Genomic DNA, 13,592 nt, shown 5'->3' with positions numbered 1-13,592 from the left:
TCTTATTTCATATGGAAATTTCTTGCAACATTCCACAATTTGTACATGCATTTTTTATGCATTGTACATTGAATTCATATGACTCTATAGAATTATCACATAACAAAGACTTGACAAATTGTATTGTTCTTCTAGGAATTATCACATCTGGATTAAGTGTTGCCATAGCTTTTCTTAATGATTGCAAATAAAGATGAAACTCAACATGATTTTGACAATAAGTTTCACATATCTTGTTAATGTGTATAAAATATGGGTGCAACCTCTCAAACATTCTTTGAAAAATTTTCATGTTTGCAAATTATTTTTTCAAAGCTTCAAATAATTCACTTTTTGTTGTGTCTAGAAATTATTTTGGATGTGCTATTTTCATACCTATCTCTTCATCTTTGATCTATATAGTATCTCTTCTATTGGAAGAAACATGTGACTAACTTGTCCAATATTCAACAACTTGTCTTCTAAAATTTTCTAAAATTATATCCTTTTGAGGAAGCTAACAAATATTAACATTGTTTTTTTCAATGTTCTCATCAAGCAAATTTCTCCTTTTTATGTATCTTTAAATAGTTCTTTTAGATAGATTGAGCATTTCAGAAATTGCTCAAACTTATTTTTTTTGTGACAAGTCTAGCTAGTGTAAATAATTAATTATTATTTACACTTTACTTAAGTTTACTTAGGTTAATGCATTATCTAGATACCTAGGAGTATGCGTTGTCATATGAGTTGTCTTGTTGACAACATAGGAGTTAGCAACTTATTTGTCTACAACATCTCTCTATGAGATACACTTTGTCATGCTTATCCTCTCATTGTTGCACATACATTCATGCACAAGGGATGATAATCCTCTTCTGGTTGATGTGTGCTTAGTTGTCATACTTATCACTTTGGTAACTCCTAGTCATTCCAAATGCCTTTATATATAGGCACTTCTAGTGTATATTCAATCAGTTATTCATTCTCATATTGTTATTATGATCATACATTATTTGGTCCATAATGTGCTAAGTCTTGAGTTTTTTTGGTCTTGGTGTCATTTCTTCCTGAGGAAAACTCTTACATGGTATCAGAGTTGAGGGAGCTTCATTTAATAGCCATTGGAGACCATTTTTGCTTCACCTCTCAGTGGACCACCATTCAGATCTAAAGTATCAGTAGTTATTGAGAGCATCTAGAGCCAAAGTAGACGTCACCATTGTATTTGGAGCATCGATTTCATGAATTTTGACTATAAATTTGCCTACCCGAGCCCATAGTCAAAATTGAGGAATTTTTTTTTGCAGATCGGAACCTGAAAGCCTAATTTGAAAAATTGGTATGATCACTTTAGATCTATGCAATTCATTTTCATATCTACATTTTTTTTGCATCTCTGCATTTTTTTTTCAAATTAACATTATTTTTTAGAAGAATTTTGGCCTTTAGGCCAATAGGAGAGATTTTGTGCAGGTGAAGATTGGAGCTTGCTGGTGCAAATCAGATATTGGCATCACATTCAAAAGGTCAAAGAACCCCTAAATTAACTTTTGTTTCATTAAAGTCAGACTTTTGAGGTGAAATCTAGAGTCATTTGATTTTTGGAGGTGTGACGGTGGTGATTCAGGAAAAATAATTATAGAGGTAATTTTCAAACAATGAAATCTCCCTCATACGAACTCCTTTTTTAGAGTAATTTTTTTTTTTTTGGGGGTAGAATTTCATGATCTACACATTGGTGCAGGATGTTTGAGATTCTTGTTTCTCAATTTTTTTTGCAAATCGAACATCTCAATTTTTGCAACTTCGAAAGCTTAGTTCGGGCTCATCTAGACACATATTCGACTGCCATTTTTTTTGAAAGTGCATTATTTTTGTCTACTTTCCAGATCTGTAATCAGATTATAGGCTTGTGTAGATAGAAATGCCACTTTTAGAAATAGGTCCTTTTTTGCATTGTATTGCTTTGGTCAAACTTCAAATTTGTTCTATATCTTAGCAACATTTCTAAGTGCCAGATTTGGACTCCAACAAGAGGTTGTAAATAGAAAAATTAGAAGTCCACTTAGGCCTTAAATTGGTAAGTGGCCTATTGTAATCACACCAAATATAACGTGCCAAATCATACATTAGGGGGGTTTCTTTGATTTTTTTTGCATTTTGGGGGTGCATATATTTTTTAATCTCATGGAATCATGTCATAAGTGTCAATTTGGTTTAAAATTGAAGTTGACAAAAAGGAAATATCACAAATAGAGTGCTTTGATGAGTGATCATCTAAGAAAGCATAAGGAAGTATTTCCTTTTCTGCATTCCAAAGAATTGCCCTCTTATATTGATCCTTTACCTATTAACATAATAATGAAAGCTTTTTTTTTTAATATCAGTTATGATTGTTTTGATGTCCTTAGAAAGTTTAGTGAACCTTATGATCTTGGGATGATTCTTTGGAAAGCATATGGAGATCCAATATTCCCTCCATTTCCAGAAGACATTCTACCTCCAATCACTCCAGTTGTGGTACCTACAACTCCAATTGAGATCATACCTCCTGATGCTTAGGTTGCTTCTATTGATCTAATTCTAACCATAGATGCTCCTGCTTCAATGCAATAGGAAACACCATGTCTTCCTATTTCAACTTCATGGGATGACTTCCTTCTAGACATTACAGTTTTTTTATGGATTCTTACATTGAAGATGTGGGAGATATTATTGATGACATCCATCTTCTCTTTGTTGAAGAAAATTCTTCTTCACTAGTTGTGAGGGAACACTTTGACCCTCAACCACTTGATCTTTCTTTTCAAATTGACATGATTGTAGACACTTCTTTTTTAGTAGTTGGAGGAGGATGCTTTTACTTTAGAGGAGACATATCAATCTTTAGAGATTGTATTCTAGTTTCCTCATACATCATATCTTTTGTGGATTCTTCCTACTAGTTGGGGAGCTTTCTCTACTACACCTATGACACCACTTCCTCTTATAAGGAGGAACACCATTTATTTTGCATGGTGCAGCTTCTTCAGTCATCAAGGAGCTTCTTTCATGGGTGTGCATTTATCATTGAGGAGACGTTACATTGCTTCTCTTCTCATATCTTCCTATAAGGATGATTCCTTGTCTTTGGATTTTGATTCACTTTCATAAGTGGACATGTTACCTTGTTTGCCACCTTCTTTTGGGCATCCAACAAATTGGATTGTGGCATCTACATTCATCAAGGACTTGTCAACATATGAGCAGATTTTAGAGGCAACATCCACAACATACTACATATGGATCCCTCTTCCATCTTCCTAGCCACAGTGGGAAGCATACTTGCACCTATACTTGGTGTATCTTCTTCCTAAAGGGAGAAATGTTTTTTGTAGGCATTGCATTCTCTTTTTTCTTCAAGCACTCATCATTAGGAGATCTTTCACTAAGGGGAGATTTCATTTCTTTGTATTTCCTTCTTATGGAAGGATTCTCTATTCTATATGCATGATGTATGTCATAATGGGGGGGTCTTGATTACTCCATCCATACATGCATCTTTCTTTATTGTACTTATCTCTCCCTTTGGGGTAGGGTTTTGCCCATGAATTTTTCCCTCTTTCTCCATTTTTAGAGAGATTTCATTACATTTCATTGCATTATTGCATTTGTACATGGGTAACTAACACGACCTAGTAGCCAAGACCCATTATAGCTTTTGTGAGCTTAAGTGGATTACCCCAAGTTGCACTTAAGGGGGGGTGTTAGTGTAAATAATTAATTATTATTTACACTTTAATTATGTTTACTTAGGTTAATGCATTATCTAGACACCTAAGAGTATGTGTTTTCATATGAGTTATCTTGTTGACAACATAGGAGTTGACAACTTATTTAAGCACATGGTGTCTACAACATCTCTCTATGAGATACACCAACTTAAAATTCAAAATAGAAATATGACTTTTACATCATTGAAGTTTAACAAATTTTTTGATGTTAGACTTTTCCTTTGTAAAAGAGTGACACATGTTTGTACTTTTACCCTTTTAGTATTTGGCTCTTTACAAATCTTCAAAGTGACAACTAGTTTTATTAGGTCTTCATCTTGTTAGACCTCAAAACATAAGGGTTGATGTCCCTTTACTCTAATTATCATATTCTCAAGTGAGGGGGCCGGAGAATGAATTGGGATAGTGTGAGCTTCTCAAAGCCCCACAAATGCTTGGCCAATTCTCCTATCTTCATTCGCCCCCCCTGTAGATCTTGAGTAGGGGCATTTCAGCCCACCCTCTGCCCCTTATGCTTTGTGCGATAGTTTCAGAGTAAGATTTGATTGAGGCTATCTTCTTTAATCTTGTTGAGAACATGTTTCTAGCTACTACCTTCCCTATTTATGACTTTCTTGACATTGCAAAGGAACTCATTGTGCAAGGATATCTCTTTCCCTCATCTTCGACATGCACTCTAAGAGCTCTAACATTTGCTATGATTTATTGCATTTCATCTTTTACCTCAGATGCTTTCATATTAATCTGCTCTAGTTGTATTAGTTAATCCTTTTGGTTTTGGGTAGGGCAATCCTTTAACCCTCCCCCTTTTGCAATTTATGTTGTCTTCTCTTGGTGTTGTTATGGTTGCAAGGGAGCATGAGTTATGAACTTCTAGAAATCGCTTTCTCTTGCTCCTCCTTTGTATCAATTATTTGCTCAATTATCAAATTGATGGATATTAGAGATGCTTCCACTCTTGAGTACATTTATAAGGATTGGTATGCCAGTTGAAGACCTCATTTGGAGGCACTTGTATAGGTGGTATGCCACCTTAGCCATAGGTTTATGGCATTGTAAATCAAGGGTATGCCCTTTCTTTTTTGTAATGGAGGATCCCCTCCCGTTGTATACATTACTTCAATCCCATGATAGACTAGGGGTTTTCTTCCCCATTCTTCTTTCCTAGTTCCCGCACCTTGAATGTTGAACAAAGCAAAAAGAAAGTTGCAACATTTCTTAATAATCAATAAAATTTGACAATATTATTGGTAAAAAAGATAATATTAATAGGCATGAGCCTACAACAATAATAAATAATAATAAAATAATTAACACATAATAATAATTAATCTTAACAACAATAATAAATGATAAATAAATAATCAAGATCATTGAACTACTTATTAATAGAATATTGCTTGAGTGAAATTTTAAAGTGATACAATTTTTAATATTTTTTTCTATCTCCACGAACCTTTTATAAATAACAAAGTTCACCTTTGACAAATATAAAAGTCTATTGAATACATTGAATAAGCTTAGTTGAAATATTTTTAAAATTATTTTGAGCGTACATACTGTTCACATATACCAAATAACTTTTAAATACTTACTGTTAAAAGCATCAAAATTAAAAAGAAATATAAATTTATAATTAATAACAAATCTTTAACACGTCTATTTTAAAAAAAAAATTAGTAATAATCTAAAATTTAGTAATAATAACATTGGGAAGATTTGATCATCACAGGTGGCAGTATGAGAGTAATTGAGGTATGGAGGACTCCAATGGCATAAAATCCACGTGACTACATGGTACTGACATAATAAGCAGCTGTTAATGTCTACTACTGAATCAGAGGTCTGTTGCGATGGAGTTTTTTTACGAGGCTTTTTCTGAGTAGGGTATGATTATAAGAGGAGAGCAACAGGGATAAATTTTGTTATAAAAGTCGCTGCCAAACAAGCTAATTCTCACACATTACTGAGTTTACCCTTAAACATTTCATTAAGCTATTAAGTATGTCCGTAGAAATGGTATCGTCGATGGATATTCTTTCGCTCTAAACACTCATTTTTTAAATGACACCATTCTCTATTCAGAGTGATGACGAGAAATTTAGTCTACACCCACTAATTATCGTTCTTATTATAGTACTAACCAAGGGTCACTTTTTTCACAGACCGCCGTTTGATACCAGTTAAAAAACACTAAACGAAATAAAATAAAATAATGTTGTAGCAGCCAATATGAAGAAAGAAATCCGAAGGCATCAAAAGGCACTAAACTAGGAAAGACATCGGTACTTCATTTATTGAGAAGCCTGCAATTCTAATTGAATTAGGAAACCACCTATTGTTGGAAGCTGCAAGCTTGGTATAAATCTTGTACACGGTCATTACATCCTAAAATAAGAAAACCATGTCGACTAAGTATAATAAGATCAAAGCATATAGGCTGAAAAAAGTACCAATTCAATATCATAATTGAGATGTTATGCTTTTTCTATGGTAGAAATCAATCATAAAAAAGTCAGACAAGTCTGATTAGTTTGGAGATATCCTAAAATAAATGTTACTAAGTAGAAAAACTATGATATGAAAATAGAAAGATATGTGTTATTTTTATCTCTTTCACATTCTTTGCGTGTTAGTATTAGCATGGAGAATAGTCATTTTAACAATTTAATACACAAAAATTTATGACATCACATGCCACTGCATTATGGGCCAAAATGTAGCAATCAAACAATTTATTAATTAATTTTAAAATTACAATAGAACCAAGGATGAATATTCGATTAACTTTTCTCTTACAATCAGGTTGCAAACTCATGAACATTTTGATCTTAAATGCAAGCAAATGATGCTATTTACTCTTCAAATGGAGGGGCTTAGTGTTTGTTTCACATTAACATTCTCATTAAACATAGGGCTTGATGATTGATGACACTCGATCATAATTAGGTCATTTAATTAGTTAACTTTAGACATGGCATCTCTTCAATGAGCCTCTTCGCCAAATAATCATGTCTATTCCTACATAAGCACTTGAAGTTTTATATTTATATTGACCAATTGAATGAGGAAAGACATTGAAATCAATCAATGCTCCATCATTTGGAGTTTTTCTCTACAAATTTAATATTAAAATGTCTACTTAAAAAATAGGCAACAAAATTAGGAGTTGAATGAGGTCACCAACTTTACAAATTAATTCAAAAAATTCTAAGCATTAACTGCTAGCTAAAATAAGCTAAGTAGTTGTATGGGGCCTTGCTCTAACACTAATTATGAACATTTTGACAATGGATGTTGTGCTACAAAGGACTAGAACCATGATGCCCATAAGTATTCTAACTTCTACAATACCAAAGGGTTGATGTGGTCATGGCCTAAGGTTCTAATTAATGATTATGCAGCTAAGTAATTATTCACACACATAATAATGATGAATTTCCAACATCTTAAGCACCAAATATTTGATAACAAATAATATAAATACTACAAAAATGAATTATATAACAATGTAGGCTCATCCCAAACTATGCGTGCATTATCAAGTTTTACTTCTACTCCTTTTTTTAATGTGTTTGCATAAATGTCAAAAGTCCAAGGGACAAGACCAGTGAAGGTACTAGTATGACTAGTTATTATATGGTTTTCATTGATGTCAAGGCGAAGATAAAATATAGACTGGTATGATGCCATGTTTGGTGAAGCTTTGCGAGCACGTGACTTTAGTTCACAAGTGTGGCTAGAGAAGTAAGAAGGACAAGCCAAGCTAAGGCAGTGAAAAGAGAAATTATACTTAGACAAAATCAAGCCAAGTACATATGCATAGAAAGGGTGTTTCAAAGCAAGAAGATAGGTTGGTAAGATTGGCTAGCGTGAAAAAAGGATGAGTCACTAAAGTAGGATGAAGAGAAAATGTAAGATACCCATGACTATCACATCACGAAGCATGTGGATTGCACTTGAAATTGCAATCAATAGAAATGGTAGCTTTGTCACATCAAGGACAAACAAATGAATTCAAATTAAAATTCTTTCTATTAGAAAAATCTATCAAATTGATAAAACATTTATGTGACTTCTATTTTTACAAGGTACATTTGACAAGAATGACACAAGACAAACACATACAAGCTAGACATAGGCAAGGTACGAGAATCTCCAAATGAGATGTCCTAGCTCCCAAAAAATAACCACACATGGGAAGATAAAAGACAATGCAAGATTTGAAGCCAAGTCACAATAATTTATTCATAGATATAACTAATTACATGCAAAGTGTTGGGCTATAAGGCCTTCCAGTTATAGCCAAATACAAAGAAAGTAATAGTTATGCAAGATCCCTCAAGATCTAATGCAAACCCTAGCTAGTCCAAATCCACACTCTAGTAGAAACCTCCAAGGAAGATCCAACTAGTACTCGCAAGCCCACCAAACAATGTCCTTGTTTCCCAAGCCTCAGCTACTAGCCTTTCTCAAAATTTACTCCTCTACCATCTCCTCTTATCCAAGATGGATGAATAATGACTAAAGACTTAGCCACAACCCCTACTTATACTCAACTAAGCCACAAGTCAGCCCAATAAGCTAAAAATTAAATATCCCTTACATTCACTACTTAAAGAGCCACAAGTCAGCCTCCAACATAATTAAATATTGAATTCCTTTAAAGGTTTACAAGACTTGTTAAATTCATCAAAATTAGTTACCCCAGACCCAAATAGGTCCACTCAAACCCACCAAAATATCTTAATCATGCAGGACAACTAACTACCCCAGGATGCTCCTGTATCAAACTTCCCAGGTGCAAAAATATGTTCTCAGTAGCTGATAGAACATCTTTCAAGATTCAACACACAGATCCTAGACTATTTTTTCACATAAATTTCCTTCAAGTCTTCAACTTTTACACTCTTTCCCTTTCCCTTCTTCTACTTCTTCACCTCCATCATTGGTGTTCCATAGGTTTTTATTGACACTGATCACTAACCCTTTTAGAATTTGTCAAATCAACTTGACTGCCAATTCTTAGATTCCTTTTACTAACCTCATCATTCTGCAAAGGAATTAGGGAATGCTTCCTACCAGATTTCTCAATTGTAAACACATTCTTGACACAATCATGCATAGCCTAGCAATTTTACTGCCAAGGTCTACCAAGAAAGACATGACAACTATTCATGTCATAATATCACACAACACTTGATCCTTATACTTCCTAATCTAGAAATCAACAAGGCATTGCTCCCTCACTTCCAAAGCATGCTCACCTCACAACTAGCCAATCTTATAAGGATAAGGATGTCTCTCTCTCTTCAAACCAAGTCTCTGAACCATCTCCTCAACAACAAGGTTATCAGTACTACTACCATCCACAATCATATTACAGACTTTACCACCAGACTTACAACAAGTCCTAAAAAAATTACTCCTCTGAAAAGATTCTAGTGTCCTCTAACCAACTAGTACTTGTCGAGCTAGCAAACTCTCTCCATGCTCAAGTTCATTGTCTTCAACCCCACTTACAATAACAACTCTTCTATCACCATCCTTCTCTTGACACTCATATGATCTATGTCCTTCATCATGAAATCTAAAACAAGTACCCTTAAACTCACCTGTACATATCCTTCTCTTCTAATCAATAGGTTTTGGTTCATCTTTTACACTCAGTTTAGTCATAGTCAAGTAGTTCTACTTTTGATTCCACAACCTCCTAAGCAACTCAAGTTCATAATCAGCACGGATGAACTTAGCCTTCAATTTAGTTACCATCAACCTCCATCTAGTGATCTTCATTCCAGCTTCCTCCTCTCTATCTCTTTGGAGTTCCTCCAACCAAAGAGTAGCATGTCCCTTCAACTTAGTTTGTTCCAATATTACTCTATGTGGATCCTCAATATCCTCAAGCTCAAAATAGTCTTCCCATTCACCAATCCAATCGATTAGGTCTTCAGGATTTAAAGTACTCGAGAAATTAGAAACCTCCATCTTATGCTTCAACTTCAACTAAGATCTAGGTCTAGCAAATTGACCAATCCTATTTCCCATAGGTCTCTCTACACGATCAATTCTAGCCTCACCACTCGATCTAGTAGCATCAAAGTCTCCAAAAGCTTCCTCATAACCATCTTTAGTACCCATATGTCAAGGTACACCACCTATAGAACTTATGATCTTAGCGATCATATCACTCTTCATCAATGTCATCTCAGATCTAAAACTAGCTTTAACCTCCTCTATTTTAGATCTAAAATCTTTTTAAACCTTCTCTGAGATCCTTCCTTTCACAACATCATGAAGATCATTAATCACCTTAAGGTCTAATCTTCTCGGAGGCATCTTCCAAGATTTTTGCAAACTCTAATAAATCCACTTCACGAGAGCTTGGTGCAAACTACCTCAACTTCAGTGCTCGATCTACACATGAAGGAACAACCTTCACTCCAATACCACTTGATGTAGTGAAAGGTAGGAGAATCCCCAAATGAGATGTCCTAGCCCCTAGAAAATAAATACACAATGAAAGATAACAAAAAATACAAGATTTGAAGCCAAGTCATAATAATTTATTCATAGATATAATTGATTACATGCAGTGTGTTGGGCTGTAAAATGTTCCCGGTTACAACCAAATACAAAGAAAGTAATAGTCTTGCAAGATCCTTCATGATCCAGTCCAAACCCTAGCTAGTCTAGATCCACACTCTAGTAGAAACCTCCAAGGAAGATCCAACTGGTACTCACAAGCCCACCAAGCAATCTCCTTATTTCCCAAACTACTAGCCTTTCTCAAAATTCTCTCTACCACCTCTACTTCTCCAAGATGGATGAATAATGGCTAAAGACTTCACCAAAACCCCTACTTATACCCAACTAAGCCACAAGTCAGCCTAGTAAGCTACAAATTAAATATCCCTTATATTAACTACTTGAAGAGCCACAAGTCGGCCTTTGACATAAATTAAATACCAAATGCCTTTAAAGGCTTAGAATACTTACTATATACATCAAAATTAGTTACCTAAGACCTAGATAGCTCCACTCAACCCCACCAAAATCCCTTAACCATGTAGGATAACCAACTACACCAAGATGGTCCTGCATCGAATTGAAATCAATAGAAATGGTACCTATCACATCAAGGACACATGAACAAATTCAAATTCAAATTATTTCTATTAGAGAAATCTATCAAATCCATATAACATATGTGACTTCTATTCTTACAAGGTACATTTGATAGGGATGACACAAGACAAAGATATACAAGCTAGACATAGGTTACAAAGTTAAAATTTGGATTCTTAGGTTGGGGTTTACAATAGAGCTAGCAAGGTTCATATAAAATACTATTAGTTTGAGATAATAGCTTAGATTGCAATGTTTAAAAAGAAAGAAGCCATAGAGATAAGTTGATTGTAATCTCAAAGAGAAGAAGAGGAAGTGATAAGTGTAAAGGGTAAAGGTGAAGTGTGTAGATGGGAGCAAGTGTGCCAAATGACATAGTGACAGAGAGTGCAATAGCTAGTAGAGTCAAGCACATAGAAATTGCATCTAAATTGTAGAGTTGAGAGAAAGCAGATAAAGTTGTAGATAGATCTGAGGACTATCTAGGTGATCTATATCAAGCTAAATATAGTAGCTACTTTGTTTAGATAAAAATATCTATTATTTTATAATCAAAACAATAGTAAGTTCCATTAAGGGTAAAATTTGACAAGTTCTTTTAATTAAAAAACCCTAACTAGGTGGTACATTAGTTTGATATTCAAAAGTCCTTTGTATTCAAATACCCCCAACCACCACTAGGAGGTCTATAATCCTCAATCCTACAATAAGAGATACGCCTCACTTACACTTTCTCAATTTAGTTTATTTGGGATTCAAAAGTGTGGTTGAAAAAGTAACCAAACTTGAAGCCAATAGCATGATTAGTCACCACATACATACACAAACTTTATATAGATAGGGTTTCATATCTGAAGTAATATTTGTTAATTAAGAATTACACTATTGTCTACCCTCTAGCCTTCTAACAAGAATATTTTGTTTTCATTAATCATTACTATAATGGAAGTCAAAACATCAAATAGATTTTAAGTTAGAAAAGCTACTATATAACACAACCAATCTTCATTATATTTTGTGCATGTGTGTTTAAATTCATAGTGAAAAGTTTTATAGGGACATTAATAGATACTAACAAACATTTTCATACTTTAAGCAAATAAAACACTTAGAGTAGGGAAATAATACACATATTTGAATATTTTGTATTGAATTTTTAGAGATGAAGCTACAAGACCTTTTCATTGCAATTTTTCTCCTTTTAGTTTACATAGACACACTCAAACTAGGGCTTTGATAATTTTAGTATGACACCTTTAAGCTTATTATAGCTCCATGTTTTTTTTCCAATGTTATTTCTATATTTAATCTAACATTTTATATATATACATACACATTGATAGATCAAGTGGATTAAATTTAAGAGTTAGAAGCATCATTTACATATATATGTTTTATCTTATTCTATATTTTGTTGTTATGGATGAAAGTTATTGTTTTAATATCTTTAAATCCTGAAGTAACCATGCACAAGTTCACCAAAGTTTTTATCTCTGAACATATTTATGTTCTTAATGATTTGTGTGGACATTTCAAATCTTCGTTGTGGTCCATTAGTCTAGGATTTTAATTTCTATCTATATCACCTATATTTTGACGATGATATCATCAAATAGTGTGGGTATATAATATCACTAACACACTCTTGCTTAGATCTTAAATATTGACTTGTTTCTATATAGCGACTAATAGAAGTACCTATATCTACCTTAATAGATATAGGTTTAACTTGAAAACCAACACTTAAATTAATTCATATTTCACATTATTTCAATTGAAAGTAGTGCATCGCTATCATTGTGTAGACTACACTATAATGTAGCAAAACACATTAATGTATGTCAATAATCTAAATTAAATTATAGAAACATATGTTTTGTGATAATTTGTTCCACCTATTTGTATAAAATTTCTAACCCTTATGGAAATGGATTGACTTCACAAGTTGGCAATGTAATTTCATACACATTTTTAATGAGCTAAATTTCTAAACATTTTATCTCTATTTCTTACTTTTAATAGGTGATAAAATTGACAAATAACTATTCCTATTTTATCTTACATCATATTAGCTATCGATTGCATGTAGTTTCAATTTTATAGGCCCAAAATACATACTATGGAGGGTATTAATAAAAAATTAAAGTGTGGTCATTTAAACTTTTATGAATGAATACCCTTGAAACTATGCAATTTTATTTACTTTTATTTTGATTGATAATGTCCAAATACTTGAAAACTATTGAAAAATTGATTGGGAAATTTATATTCTCATGCCAATTTCTATTTATTTTAAGTTATTTTAATACAATGATATTAATTTTTACATGTGAATAAGTTGAAAAAACTTGAGCAAATTTTGGGTCATTTGATCCTTGTCACTTTTATTTAGTTCAAATCATTAATTTACATTTCCGCTCTTGGGTTATTTTTGCAATGGACAAGTTTGATCTCAAAGGGCTCACAATTGAGGCCAAATTCAAATTTTATATAACCTACAATGACTTGTATATAGTCTACCTTTACTTCTGAATGAATCATCTTTAAAAAGTTGCCTAAGACATAAAGGTAGTGTATGAATAGGTTAACCTATTGAAACTTGGCTATAGAACTATAATAAATTACCAAAGATCTTATAAATATTGACATCATTACATTATATATATATATATATATATATATATATATATATATATATATATATATATA

The sequence above is a fragment of the Cupressus sempervirens genome, chromosome 3 (genome assembly GCF_028749045.1).
Source record: "Cupressus sempervirens isolate cs-2001-9-10 chromosome 3, ASM2874904v1, whole genome shotgun sequence".
Classification (NCBI taxonomy): Eukaryota; Viridiplantae; Streptophyta; class Pinopsida; order Cupressales; family Cupressaceae; genus Cupressus; species Cupressus sempervirens.
The sequence above is the reverse complement of the archived record's forward strand: the minus strand, read 5'-3'. Positions refer to the sequence as shown.